General features: G+C 42.4%; 1 pseudogene; it reads right to left on the bottom strand.

Annotated features, from left to right (window-relative positions):
- LOC117834366 (uncharacterized) overlaps positions 1-11964 on the bottom strand; it is a 35039-nt pseudogene extending 23075 nt beyond the window's left edge.
- Positions 11965-16218: the final 4254 nt, after the last annotated feature.

Genomic DNA, 16218 nt, shown 5'->3' with positions numbered 1-16218 from the left:
AAACTCAGGAGTTGCGACTTCACCTGAAAAGAAAGCCACAAACAAGGATGAGTTGCTAAGCTCAACAAGACTTAACCGACCGGTGGTAAAACTACTCCACCACGTCTAGACATGCAAGGCTCTTTGGCTGAGGGGTTTATTTGCCAAAAGCTACTATGTTAGGTCCTTGCTTTCAAGTTTTAGCTCAAATTCTAAGTTCATTAACCAGTCTACGTTGGCAGCTTACTCTAAGCAAACATAGATCCAACTTTATGTATATAAGCTCATCATCAAGACCATGTCATCATCAGACTCTTTCATTACTCAATGTAGCATAGCGATCAAGCAGTCTCAAACTGTGAGAGGCAGATGAATCGATTCGAGTTTCTTAACCATGCATGGCGAACCTAATCTCACGACATCCGCGCACCACAAGGGTCGCTTCCTGTGTCGGCCATCCCCATCAATTCCCAGGCACGTGTCAGGTCCAAACTTCCCTTGGCATGCAATGCTCCACAGTCCCGGCCTCTACCGTACTGTGACCGCACTTGCACCCACATGATGCACCATGGGAACCTCGTTCCAGGGACAGCAGGGGTATAAGACATGCCCTAGTTCAATCAGGTACTAGGCTTCCCCATCCCATACTAGGTATGAAATTAGTACTTTCAAACACTTGATCACGAACACCACCACTGTCGGGCCTTAATAGATTCCATAGACAGACGGGACGATTGGCCGACCACCAAAAGAGTTAACCAAAACCCTGCCCCGTCCATCGTCCTTATAGTTGTAACAGGAGGGAAAACAACCAACTCCTATAACTCGCGAGTGACAGGAAATCACTCGGCTTTTACCGATACCTATTTAAGCAGTGCAACTACTCGACCCAACAAACTAGTGTTCAGATCAAAGGAACTATGTCATGCATCTAAGGTTGCAAACAACTCCTATACGTAAATGCACAAACATGAGAAAGAAGGCATGCGCAAGTTTGGGAAAAAATTTGGGGTTCATGCTCCGGGGCTTGACTTCAAGTGGAGGGGAGGGAAGTGGGTCTTCAGCTGGGGTGACTTCGGCTTCTGGAACTAGTAGCTCAGCTACAGCTCCGTCTTCTGGAACCGGGTGTAGCTCGTAGATGCCGTCAGCAAGATGAAACTCTACACGAATGCAATGCAGGAGTTAGTGTTTAGACGGTTATTTTAACAACACTTGCCGTCAAGCTCGAACACTTGCAGCAAGGCTACAAAAAAGGTGGGGAAATTTACTTTCGTTGGTGGAGAGCAAGATAAAAGGGTCGGATGGGAAGAAACTTATGATCTGACCCTTAAACTAGAGGAATAGCTGTGCTGGGGGTCCTCAGACTTAACGTAGAGAAGTCCCCGCTCTTTTACACATGTACCCTCAGGTCAAGGAAAGGATACAGCCGAGTCCTCGGGCAAGGCAGATAAGGGTCGGCTAACAGACAGGGTCGGGCGAGACGGAAAAGGGGTCGAGCGAACCGGTGAGGGGTCGCAGCTTACCTTCGATTTATAGGTGGAGCTTTGGGGTCGGGAAGGAGTAGACTTGGGCGGAAGGTTTTAAGCACTAAGGCTTGGGAGGGGCGATATCCGGCGGTGCTCCGGCGACGGCGGAGCTTCTTGTGAGCAACAAGGAAGCTCTAGCACAGTGCGGAGGAGCAGGCGGCTGGGTGGATTGGGACGAAGCGGGTCTGAGCCGAGAAGGAGAACTCTCAAGAGGTTCAGTGGGATTGCTCAAGTGCTCTCAGAGTAGGGGCGGCGAAACAGCAAAAGTGAAGGAACTCCGGTGGAACTCTGGCGTTCCCTTTTTATAGCGGCGCGGAAGAGAGAGATTTCGAGTGGCACGGAGATCGGAAGAGAAGGAGGGAGTGCGCTGCCATGGCTGTGATTGAGCAGCGATGGGCGGCGGAACAGGACTTCGGAGATAGCGTCCTCGGCTATTGGGCACTTGGAGATAGGGCGGCGCAGGCGCGGTTTTGCCGGGGCTGAGATTTGGCGGAGGCGGGCGTCATCGTGCGGTGGATCTGATTGGTGTGACAGGGAGAACCGCGCTACAAGCGAGGTTGCAACAGGTGAGAAGACAGGCGGGCTACGGCTGCTCGGGCGAGCGCGAAACAGTGGTTTGCCGGGCGCAGTTCTGGCAAGGCGGACAAGGAACTGTCGCGGCCGGAGTCGGGGTTGGTGGTGGAGGAATCATCGCGTAGCGAGTTCGTGGGCGGCGCGACTGTGTAGAGGCGGCGGAAAAGCTGGAAGACATCGGGCCTTGCAACCGGGGATCCGGTGAGATGATGATGGGCGCGAGCCACGAGGCGGTTTGACGTAGCAGGCGGCAAAGCTCTGCCACAGCGGCGACAGAGCACCAAGGCGCGGCCGGCGAGGGCGCGAGCGAGACGAGGCGCTGCAGAAAGGGGTGTAGAGGGGCTTCCGCTGCGATTGGGGAGGAGGGCGCAGGAATCCATCCTGTCGCGGCTGGCGACTGGGCGAAGCGGCGAGCATCGGAGAAGTTGAGCCACGCGGCGGGGGAGCTCTGAAGCGGTGTAGGCCGCTCGAGTGCGTCTGCTTCGGGAGATCCGGGGAAAAGATTGCGGGTCCACCCGTCAGTCTCGGTTTCTCCTCTACTCCAGATTGAAAGGGACACTGTTGTTGAGACTTAGAAGGAACTGGCGGGGTGGGTTGGGGTCTTCAGGGGTCGGGACTGGGAACTGGAGTGGAGCACTCCTGCTCGGGAAGTGCTGAGACAGAGGAATTTTGGGACTTGGATTAAGATTAACTCGAAAGATTTAACCGGGGTCGTTACACGACAGTGGGAGCTTTTGTCCCCGTTGGAAATTCCAACCGGGACAAAAGTCCCCCTAGTCCCGTTTCGCCCTCCCCCCCCCCCCCAAGTCCTATTTCGTAATTCCAACCTCCCGAGGGGGGGGGCTTTTGTCCCGGTTGGAATTTCCAACCGGGACAAAAGCTCCTCGCCTATAAATTCACCAGACTAAGAGCTCTTCTTCCTCCTCGAGCCCGAGCCACTCCACCAGAGATCGAGAGTTTCTTCCTCCTCCTCTCCATGGCGAGGAAGCAACCTTAGGGCAGGTGCTGCCCAATTTTTTTCCTCATTTTCGTGGGGATTTCACTCATCCAAAGTGTTGTAAAGGTTAGCTACTTCATCCTCCCTTCATTTATTATTATTATGCTTTGTTTTATGCTTTAGAGATAGAGAAAAATGAGTTTTTTAGAATGAGGGAGAATGGAGAGGCTTTTTATTTATACATGTTTTTCAGCTAGAATTGGATGGATAGCTTGCTTGTTCTATATGATTCATATTAGGTAAAGAACTTGATCAATATTAGATATGGAAAAAAATAGAGTAAATGTATTTTTAATATTTAGTCATTGCAATAAAATTAAGGTAAATAAATTGTAGGTGTAAGAAATAGAATTTGGTCATTGCTACAATTTTTCATGTCACTGTAATTTAACAATAATTCTATTTCTTTGACCAATAATTTATTTATCTCATGTTTATTGCAAGGACTAAATATTATAAACATATTTGCTCTATTTTTCCCTACCTAATATTGATCATGTTCTTTACCTAATACGAAGCCCTATGTTCATTTTTCACGTAATACGATGCAGATGGATCGGCAATGGATGTACCACCTCCGCTCCTCCAATCCTAGAGAACAGTATCTACACATGGCATTAATGTGCTTACACTATTCTCTGGTATTGGAGGAACGGAGGTGGCGCTCCATTCTTTGGTATTGGAGGAAAATTCTAAAGAGCTGGTTCCTCCGCTCCTTCAATACCAGAGAACAATGTCTGCACATGGCATGAATGTGCTTACACTATTCTCTGGTATCGGAGGAGCGGAGGTGATTCTCGTAAAAGATTGAGTCATGTGTAGAGATGGCTTAGATGACGAACATTCTACTATATTGTACCATTATTTTAGTTTGTATGATTAGTTTGTAAATATATTGTAGGCATATGAAAAAGAATTTGGTCATTGCTACAATTTTTTGGAAAGTTTTCATGTTAAATTAGAGTGACATGAAAATTACACTGGTCAAGTTAATGCTACAATTGTGGAACAGGACAACAAAGATACACTAATAAAGCATACAAATGCTCCATAGTGGACTTCATGGAGTCAAAAATCCAAAAATAATGGTAGAACAGAAGAACTTCGAATCCACAAACTTGAGCTGAATATCATAAAAGAATCTTGAAATAGTATTCCAAACGCCTTTTGGAGCCTAATTGTCGTAATAGAAGTATGTTGGCCCAATATCCTCTTCAGGCAGAGATTTGTTGACTGACCTTGACCTAGCAGCTTTTGGTTGGTTTTGGCTTGCCACCATGGGCCATGCTCAGTGAACAGATCTTTTGCCTGGATGGGCTATTGTGTGTGTGCCACCATACTTCTATTATGAGAATGTGGCACTTGCTTCAAGAGATGTTTGGACAATTATTTCAAGATTCTTCTATGATATTCAGCCCGAGTATGTGGATTCAAAGATCTTCTATTGTACCATTATTTTCTGGTACTAGAGGAGCGGAGGTGACTCTCCATATACTTCGTACAAGATTGAGTCATGTGCAGAGATGGTTTGGAGGACGAACATTCTACTATGTTGTACCAATATTTTAGGATAATTTACTACATGAAGTCCACTATGGAGCATCTGTAATCTTTAGTGCATATGTATCTTTATTGTCTTGTCGACCTAGTGAATGTTATGAATGTTGATTGGTGTAATTTTCATGTGAATTGTTTTATATTTATGAAGGTTGATTGGTGTAAATTATCAATATTGATCAAGTTCTTTATCTAATACAAAGAACTATGTCCATTTCTCACGTAATAATTTATTTATTTCATGTTTATTGCAAGGACTAAATATTATAAACACATTTACTCTATTTTTTCCCCTACCTAATATTGATCAAGTTATTTATCTAATACGAAGATCTATGTCCATTTTTCATGTAATACAATGCAAATGGATGGACAACGGATGTATAATGCGGACATACGTACCAAGGAGTTTGTTGATGGCTTGCATTATTTTCTCGAAGTGACCAAAGCTAGCAAGCCATAGAAGAGATTCATATGTTGTCCATACTTCCAATGCAATAACAAGAAGGACTACTCTTCTTGGGGGACTATTTACAGCCACTTGTTTAGATATGATTTCATGCCTAACTATTTGGTTTGGACCAAGCACGGCGAAAGAGGGGTTATAATGGAAGATGGCGAAAAAGAGGAGGATGATAATAACATTCCAGACTGGGCTATAGGCCAAACTTTGCAGATACTACAATGGGCGAGGCTAATGAAGAAGAGTTTGTAGAAGACAACCCTATTGATGATCTTGGTCAGGTGCTACGGGATGCACAGAGAGATTGCGAAACTGAGAAAGAATCAAAAAAGTTGCAGCACATAGTAGATGATCACAAAAAATTATTGTACCCAGATTACAAGCAGGGGTATAAAAAACTAGGTACCACACTGGAAATGCTGCAATGGAAGGTAAAAAATGGTGTGTCCAATAAGGTATTTCAGTGGATATTGAAAATTGTAAAGAACATTCTTCGCAAGAATAATGAATTGCCCTCCACAACATATGAAGCTAAACAGGTTGTTTGCCCTCTGGGATTGGAGGTTCAGAAGACACACGCATGCCCTAGTGATTGTATCCTCTATCATGGTGATGAATATGAGAAATTGGATGCTTGTCCTGTGTGTGGAGCGCTGCGGTATAAGATTAGGCGAGATGATCCTGGTGATGTCGAGTGGCAACCTCCCAAGAAGAGAGTTCCTGCAAAGGTGATGTTGTATTTTCCTATAATACCACGTTTGAAGTGTTTGTTCAGAAACAAGACGAATGCTAAGTTGATGCAGAACGTAAGCAAGATGATATGCTGAGACACCCCGCGGATGGGGTCTAGTGGAGATCAATTGATAGAGCATTCTCAGACTTTGAAAGTGACGCAAGGAACATAAGGTTTGATTTAAGAACTGATGGATTCAATCCATTCGGTGAGTTGAGTAGTGGTCATAGTACTTGACCTGTGACTCTATGTATGTTCAACCTTCCTCCTTGGCTATGCATGAAGCGGAAGTTCATTATGATGTCATTTCTTATCCAAGGCTCAAAACAACCTGGCAACAACATTGACGTGTACCTAAGGTTGTTGGTTGATAAACTTTTACTCCTCTGGAAAGAAGAAGATGTACGTGTGTGGGATGAGAATAAACAAGAGAGCTTTCCCCTATGAGCATTGTTATTCATAGCCATCAATGATTGGTCTACGCTGAGTAACTTTTCAAGATAGACAAAAAAGGGATATCGGGTCTACACCCACTATTTAGACAACACAGATAGCATGTATTTGAAATATTATAGGAAGGTTGTCAATATGGGCCATCATGATTTCTTCCTGCTAACCACCTGTTAAGAAAGAAAGGAATGCATTTCAAAGGGGCACCAGACCATCGTAAAAAACCTGCACACCGTAATGGAAAGCGTGTATTTGAGATGATAAAAGATGTAAGGGTAGTCTTTGGAAAGGGTCTTGGTAGTGAACCTGTTCCGAATGATGATAACAGACGTGCACCCATGTAGAAGAAGTCTATATTTTGTGAGCTACCTTATTGGGAAATCCTAGAGGTCTGACCGCAATAGACGTGATGCACCTGATGAAGATTCTTTGCGTGAACGTGCTAGTCTTCATAGGTTGTTATGGGAACTCAAAAGATACATTGGCAGCACAATAGAACCTGAAATGTATGAAGCAATGAGATGACCTACATACGGAAAAGCGAGATAAAGGACAGCACTACTTATATCCTGCTAGTTACACTCTTAGCAAGGAAGAGAAGGATAGCATGTTTGAATGCATGAATAGTATCAAGGTTCTGTATGCGTACTCCTCAAATATAAAGGGAATAATAAATATAAAAGAAAAGAAGTTCACAAATCTAAATGCTCATGACTGCCACACGTTAATGACCCAGTTGCTTTCGATTGCACTGAGGGGTATTCTACTAGAGAATGTACGATTGGCGCTCGTAAAGCTATGCACGTTTCTCAATGCGATTTCACAGAAGGCAATAGATCCAACCAAGCTAGTAAAGCTACAGAACGATGTGATACAATGTCTTGTCAGCTTTGAGTTGGTATTTCCACCATCCTTCTTCAATATTTTGACGCACCTCCTGGTTCACCTAATCAAAGAGATTATTATTGTCGGTCTAGTATTCCTGCACAATATGTAGCCTTTTGAGAGGTTCATGTCAGTCCTAAAAATCTATGTTCATAATCGTGCCCGTCCAGAAGGAAGGATCACCAAGGGATATGGAATAGAGGAGGTTATTGAGTTTTATGTTGATTTTATTGACTCAATTAAATTGATTGGGGTTCCAACATCACACCACGAGGGGAGGCTATGGGGAACGGGCATCCTTTGAAGGAAATCAAGTTTGAGCAATGATACTGATTTGTTCCATAAAACACACTTCACTGTTCTGCAACAATCATCCTTTGTGGCTCCGTATATCGACCAACATAAGCATATTCTATGTTCCCAATACCCGACGAAATCCAATGCCTGGATTATATGTCATCACAAGGATACTTTTCCCTCTTGGTTGTGTCAACACCTTATGGGTAACTCCGCGATTCACGAACAACTCGCTTGGTTAGCCAGGGGACCTTCTACCACAATCGTGACATTTCAAGGTTACGAGATAAATGATTATACATTTTACGTGAGAGCCCAAGATAAAAAAAGCACCAACCAAAATAGTGGTGTCCGCATAGATGCCATAGACAGCAACATGAGCAAGGACTCGTATTATGATTTCATAGAGGAGATCTGGGAACTTGAATACGGACTGCTGAACATCCCTCTATTTCGTTGCCAATAGGTGAAGCTAACTGGAGGTGGTGTAATGAAAGATCAGTGTGGAATGACAATAGTGGACCTGACCAAAATTGGATACAATGATGAACCATTCATCCTTGCCAATGGTGTGCATCAGATTTTCTATGTGAAGGACATGTCTAGCAAACCCAGGAAAAATTAAAAGAACTATGGGAGCCAAAGCACCACATAGTTCTTCCAGGTAAAAGAAAAATCATGGGAGTCGAGGACAAAACAAACTATTCAGATGATTATGATCAGTTTGATGGCATGCCTCCATTCGCTGTCGAAGTTGACCCAAACACCATGCTAGCCAAAGAAGAAACTCTGTACTTATGCCGCGATCATGACCAACGAACTTTCGTCAATAACTTTTTAACGTTACATTGTAATGAACTAAATATGGTACACCTTTATGTATTCCTATATAGCCATCAGAACCTTTGAATTATATTGTAATACTCTATGGTGAATATTTATTCGATCAATATAAACAGTGTTAACTTCACATACATCAATTGCATTTTTTGCGCGTTGAAATTATTTAATTGAAGAGTTTGTTGATGATAGTATTGCATTAAAATAATTATTTAGAAACTTAATCAACTATGATTTAAACTTATTTTAAATATACATGCTAATTTAATATATTTTTGCATGTTCAAAATATGTAAAGTTTTTAGTTTTTTTAACAAAATAAGTGCAAAACAACTTAAAACATATATAAATTAAAATTGCAAAAGCAGCAGGAAATGAAAAGGGGGCGCCTTTAGTCCCGGTTACAAATTCCAATAGGGACTAAATGGTGCTTTTTCATCTCCCACGCGAAAAGCACCTTTAGTCCCGGTTGGAAGTTGCAACCGGGACTAAAGGCCCTTTAGTCTAGGTTGCAAAGTCAACCCAGGACTAGGGGGTTAAAACATCCGCCCCCTTCTCCCCTGCCTCATCTCCCTCACTTTGCTGGTCCCGGGTTGAATTTGCAACCGGGACTAAAGGCCCTTTAGTCCCGGTTGCAAAATCAACCCGGGACTAGGGGGTTTAAAACATCCACCCCTTCTCCCTTGCCTCGTCTCTCTCACTCTGCTGGATCTCCGACTCCCCACGCTTGTCCACTCGTCTCCGTCCGCCGTCTCCCCCGACCGCCATCCACACCCCACGCCCTGTCAGCCGCACCCCATCCATTGTCGATCCGCGGTCGCCCCGGCTACCGTCCGTTGTTAGCTCGTGCCTACGCCCCATCCGCCGTCAGCCCACGCCCGTACCCGATTCGCCGTCATTTGCGCCCCGTCCGACGTCTGCCTGCACCCCGTCCGCCCAGCCCGTCGTGCGCCCCAGCCGCCATGTGCACCTGCCCGCCGTGCCGCCCTGCCGTCCGTTCGCTCCGTCGGTCGGGCATGCCCCCTGACCGAAAGGGTTCTTGCTGATGCAAGCACCGAAGCTTGCTGACGCAAGCACCCTTTTTATCACTATTTTAATGTGTAATTACTGTTTTTAATGTGTAATTTGTATAAATAACATTTAATACTTAGAAAATTAGTATGAATTAGTTTAAATACTAAGAAAAATTGTACAACTTAGTTTAAATACGTAGAGAAATTAGTACAAATTAGTTTAACTACTTATAGAAAAATTATACAAATTAGTTTAAATACTTAGAAAAATTGTACAAATTAGTTTAAATACTTAGGAAAATTGTATATGTCACAAGTTTCTTTTAATTGTATATACATGTCATTAGTGTGATATTGATTTTCAGAACTTGTTGGTAGTTAATGTGAACAGAAGGTCATTTAGAAAATACAGTCATGCACTTGGCTTTTTTGGCATCAATGTCAAAATATTAGGCATCATATATTTCACAGTATCTTGTATACAAATTTTCAAGAGCAACTAAGACAATTTTAATGTTTGGATGTAAGCAACGCTATATTTCATAAGTAGCTTATTAGAAGCTTACTGTGAAGATTTATCCTTCCAAATTAATGGGTCTCAACTATATTTCATGTGTATATTTCACAAGTTTTTTTTGTACGTTTTATGATACAATTTTTAATTTAATGTATCTATGATTACATGTGTATTTAACTAATGTCATTATTAGTTGAGATGAGAGACGAAGAGGATGCAAGGTATATAATGGAGTAGATTATTGCTTGTGGTAGCAGCTCCAACGTTCCAATAACCTACACTGAGGATGAGGGTAGCTAGGCGGACATGTTCCTCAACATGTCCGGTGATGGCAATGATGAGCCTGAGCACCACGTTGATGACAATGCGGAACAAAACCTTACTGTGATGGAAGGTTCCAGCGAGGTATATATCATTTTCATTGTTTTACCCCATCTATAATTTTGTATTCATTATTACTATGTACTAATTAAAGAATCTTTAACTGTTAGCCCTCTGGATCGATGAAGCGAAATAAGCCGCGAAGTCGTACAAAGATAAAGGACGGAAGGCTTCACATCATCGAAGTGGCAGAAGAGGGCCAGCCAATTGCTCCTAAAAATGTAGCTAGAAAGTTCGTGAGTCAATGCGGGGGCCATTGTAAGGGACAACATGCCCATCAACATTAGGGAATGGAAGGGTAAACAAAATGATCCATACGTGCTCCCGCGGATACAAAAGGATATGTTGTTGGCAAATGTCAAGAAACACTTCACACTTCCTGAAGGTGTCGAAGAAAAAGTTGTGAAGAGTGGATGCTAAAGAAGATGGCAACCCAATTCCAGACCTTCAAGAAGAATCTGAATGCCAACTCTATCAAGAAGGGCCGAACTCCAGATTTTGATGAGTGGCTAAAGTTAAGGGATCACTGGAACTCATTTCTGGAATACAAGGTGAGTGAAAGTAGTGCGAATAAGGTTCGTGTCAACTCAACCAATGCCCAGAAGGAGTACCATCATCGTCTAGGGCGAGGTGGTTAATTGAGTCCAATTCCCAAATGGAAAAAGATGGAACAAGACCTATTCGATCGAGGTATCATACCAGCGACTATTGACTGTCCCGATCGATCGAAGAATTGGTATTATGCTCACGAAGGCAACCTGAGACAAGAGGATGGGACACTTATGTTCAATGAAACAAAATGTTAGAAGGCCGAAAGGCTTATCCAAAACATTGAAGATGCTAAAGTGGGAAAGTTGAAGATTGATAGAGAGAACGATGAGCTCACTTTGACGCTTGGGAATCCCGATCACCCAGGACGTTGCCGAGGTTTCGGGATCATTTTGTGGAAGTTTGCTTTCCGTAGGGATATCAACATGTACAGAAGCCGCAAGGGCAGAAAGGAACAGCAAGAGGAGAGCTGGCGGCGCATGTTAGAAGCTAAGGTGCATTCACATGAAGTAAGAATGGAGGAAGAAATTAATTGGTGAGTGGCCCTGGTAGTTACTGAGATGGCCCAATCTGGAGCACTACCGGATCCCAACATTGTCAGCCCTTCTCATTCCCGAAGCAGCTGTGCTTCCACAGGGTCCCCGATGAGAACATGCCAAGATTACCCGTGGTTGCGTAGAACAACCAATGGTACCCTATGGATGACATCACTCAGCTCACCTCATGTGAGCTGTATAGACCATTTGGAAACATCACTATTAAGGTATACATATATATAATTTATGCAATCTTCTCAATTGATCCATGCCTTGGGAGTTTAATAACTTCTTTATTTCTCCTATATGTACAGGTGGCATACGGAAGTGCTTTACTAATTCTGCCAGGACAAAAAACCCATGGCATGGAGATTCTACCGGCTACTCCAGTATTGGCCTAGAGCAGATTTGTGATAGTCAATATGAAGACCTAAAGCTCGACCTCCCAAGAGGTGACGGGGAAAGGACACTAGGAGATGCAGTTGATGGGATCATTCTATGGCACAAATGCAACATCATCATCCCCACCAAGGAGGCATCATTGCTCCCCGTAGATCACCTGCACTGACCATCTCCTCAAAACCTAAGACCATCATCTCCAACACATCCACCTCCAGAACCGTCTTCACCACTAGGACCGTCGCATCCTGCTCGATCACCATCTCCATCTTCATCGAATCCTGATGGTGCGAGCGACGACAACCAAAATACCCCTCCCCAATCACCATCACTGGGACTAAACTCTGGTGCGAGCAAGGAACCTACAACACCTCTGAAGAAGCTGTAACCACCACCTTCCAAGCCAAGGTAGCCAAAGGCGAAAGAACCTGTTAAGAAAACAAAGAAGTCTGAACCCATTCAGAAGCTACCAGCCGATATGACTACTGAGGAATTGCGGGAGGCAACGCAAGCAACGGTGAGGGAGTTCTCCAAAACATGCACTGAACAAAGAAAAACAAAGGAGATGGAGCCAAAATTAGTAGATCCAAAGAAACTAAAAATTTTTTATTGGCATGTCAAAAGAAGTAAAGAGGACTTTACTATCAAACTACGAGCATTTGTTAGTGAAGTCTGATCAGAAGAAAAATTGAGGAGAATCATATTCCAGTCGTACTATCCCCTAGCTCGGGAGCGCAGATAAAGACGCTCAAACTATAGCAGCAATGCCCTTAGAACAAGAAATCCAAGTCCTTACATTTATGCAAGATACAGGTATGTTGCTTGCTGAAGTTCTAGGGCAAGTTGAACCACCAGCTCCAGAAAAGTTTGTACCTAAATGGCCCTTTGAGGTAGGCAAGCCTCTACTAAGGCTTGAATTGGTATGTAAGCTCTCTACGAAGATGTACGAATTCCATCAATGGTATATGGACTAGTCTGCCAAGGAAAGGCTCATGTTAGCTCTTCGTGTTAAACCGATTGATTTTTCTTTTGCGAAGGTAAGAAACTCCTGGGGATGCAATTCAAGGATTTATATGAAGTGTACCATCAGGATGTCCTTGACGTCTCTCTCATCAGTGCCTAAGTTCTATAAGTGTCTATTTATCAAGATTTAAATTTTGGCTAAAATTATTATTTTGTGTGTGCGCATCACCCTACTAACTTTGTCTTCCATTTTATGTAGGATGCTAATTCAGAGGTACCGTAGAGAATCATACTTCAACATTAGCTTCATGGATCCATCGCTCGTTAACAAAGTTTAGATATGGGATCAACCAAAGCCTACATTGGACGCAATATACAAGTTTTTTGGGGAAACAAAATTATAAGGAATACATACTATTGCCATACAACTTTAAGTAAGTGCGGGTACAGTCTATTTTCATTTTCCTTTTCCTTATCTAATTAAGGTTAGTTAGTTCTAATATGAACATTTATGTACGTAGATTCCACTGGATTCTCCTGGTAATTATGATTGCTAAGAGCCACGTTATTGTGTTAGATTCATTGAGGAAACCACCGGCGGAGTATACATACATTCAAGACATGCTAAACTTGTAATAATTCTGGACCTTTATCTCTATGCAAAAGTTTGTTTCCTAAATGTTCACCTAATACCTAACACTGTATCATTCATTATTTTAATCCGCAGCGCGTGAAAACGATTCAATACAACGTTCTCGGTACGTATGAAGTTTGCACATTTTGTACATTCTATAACACGAATATTTCATAACTTGTTTTTTCCCACTAAAGTGCTTGAGACAGGAACAAGACAATAATTTATGTGGATGCTACGTCTGTGAGCACATGAACAATTTTGTGCAGGACAAGGTGATGTCGTCGAATAATATACATGTACGTAAAATAAAACTATTAATAATTAGTTATTTTCTAGCTCCTTATATTTAATTTTTCATGTAACATTCACATATTTCCAAATTACAGATGATGAGGATTTAAGAAAGACTCTTGGAGAAGGAGAGGATTTTGGCAATCCAAGAAGGTCTCGTAGGATTTCTGGTGGACAAGGTGATAAATCCTGCTAGAGAATTTCATTACGATAGACGTTCAATAGCCGAACCAAGCAACACCACGATAGGAGGATCCTAAGAATGAAGAGGACAAATTATTGTATATATAGTAATTGTATAAATACTAGTTTGATGTGTATAATATACTAAGAATTATATATACATAGTACTTTCATGAAATATATATATTACTTGCATACAATATTAATATTGAAAAAATTAAAAAAATCTTAAGTACTAAAGGGGGTCTTTAGTCCTTGGCGAATGACCCGGGACTAAAGGGTCCCCCCTTTTGTCTTGAATACTTAGTCCCAGTTGGATTTTTGGGATCTATGACCCTATCCAACCGGGACTGAAGGAGGATTTTCCAATAGCGCCTTTAAACCTCATCTAAATTACCAGCATATGTCATCATAAATTTTTTTTAAATTAACCCCCTAAATTTGCATTTTAATTGTCTACCACTATAATTATAAAAATAACTTAAAGTAACCCTTAAATTTGTGTCCAAGCTACCCACATATGCCATTATTGAGTATAACATGAAGCAACACTAAATTTGAATCAAAATAGCTGTTTATGTCATTATAAAAAATACCCTAAAGTACATGAATATATAATCATCTATATCTTCCAGTTCTAGAATACAAAGTACTAAAGTACTAAGTACGCATAATGTGTGTCCCCATGTAATTCAACAATGGTTTGAAAAAAATGAGAGACATCCATTCAGAAGAATCGTATGGCAGGAAGATAGGGAGTAACTAGAGATACCTAGAAAAAAGTACCAAGAAATACTTAATAGGTGGGACCAAGTATAAATAATAGTGAGTCCGTTCCTAATTTTTAATTTTTAACTATCAATGGCCAACAAAAAATTATAAAAAAGTACCTATAAGTAACAACTGGAACAGTCATTGTAACTAACTATATGGACCAGGGCAGTAAGTGATGAGGGTCCAATTAAACAATTCAAAGTATACGGAGTTGCGATGCAAAGTAAAAGAAATATTATAAAGTGGGTGAAAATTTTATAGAGTAAACTAGCTAAAGCCTATTAGAATCGGTTATATCTATACAAATATTATGTTTGAACATTTAGCAAATGAGAGAGTGCGACGTAAAGAATTGTGATTGTTAGCTATGCGTCCTTATTTTTTACTTAAATTTCTAACAGTTATGCATCTCAAAGATTATTAGCCCATGCGTAGCACATTAATCAACGACTAGTTTGACAAATGGAAGAGAAAGTATAAATTGGCTTCAAAGAAATAAGGAATAGAAATTTCAATGGGCTGGGGTATATTGCCAAGCCCATCACTAAATGATAGCGTTTGGTGGACGAGGTTTCCAGTACTGATGCCAGCCAAAATGTACAGTGCTTCATGAAGCTCAGCTACAAAGAGCTGGGCCTGGCGAGGAGAAGAAAAGGCCTTCCTTGCATCAGAGGATGCTCCCAAAAGGCAGGACATGCGGTGGGCGAAACAATAGCCTAGGGAGAACAAAAACTGGTCCCTCTCTGTCCTTCTGTGCCGTGCTCCCTTTTCCTGCTGCACAATTATTGCCGTTGGGCATGTTTGCTGGAATTGTTGTGGAGGCAAGAGAGGTATCTTCAGTGCAGAAATTGTCCAGCAGGATTATTTATGCATTGCACCTAAATGTCAATGCATGCTGGGGGGTTTTCAAGTGTAAGTGGGTATTTGGTTCCTGTAGTCCTTCCATGGACTAAAGTCCATTAATACAATTGAACAAAGATCCTTCTACCCCTGCTATCCACTCTGTGTCATGCGGGTGCCTAGTATCCCTGTTCTAGCGGCAAGTTCTGATTATGGGCACCTGCTACCCTTGTTTTGGCACCAGGTTCTTCTGACCCCTATTCTAGCGTGCGCTTGGTACCCAAGTTGTACCACACTGCTAGCTTGCTTTGTGCGCATAGCACATAATCAAAATTTGTCATAAATTCATAAAACTATTCATACATTCGAAAAATTGTCCATACATTTGTAACCATCACAGCTATGACCTACTGAACAAACCATCGGCTACCCAATCACGGAATTTATTCATGGTTTGATCTTCGTCCCCTGACGTGTATTTGATATATTTCCTTGAGAAGACAATGCTTCGGAGAATGGAATATAGTTTTCATCATGATCAACCAAATCAAAGCCCGTATCCCCCAAAAAACTCTCTCGAATGAAATTATGAAGTGCCATGCATGCAATAATTATTTGACTTTGCTTTGGAGAAGTTGTCGGCCTAGGAGTTGAGGTCGAGGTGCTCCATGTGCATCCAAGGAGCGGAGAGTGTGGGGGCCACCGGCGGGGAGAAGGGGCCGAAGTCATCTTCGTCGCTGGTGTCCGGGGAAGCACGGAAGCTGCAGGTAGCCGCAAAGGAAGAAGGCGCCTGAGAGAAGAAGTCCCAGTACTGGTCCATGGTGGGTGCGGTGGT

Source organism: Setaria viridis, chromosome 8, assembly GCF_005286985.2.
Source record: "Setaria viridis chromosome 8, Setaria_viridis_v4.0, whole genome shotgun sequence".
Lineage (NCBI taxonomy): Eukaryota > Viridiplantae > Streptophyta > Magnoliopsida > Poales > Poaceae > Setaria > Setaria viridis.
Note: the sequence above shows the minus strand (reverse complement) of the source record. Positions and strands in the feature narration are given on the sequence as shown.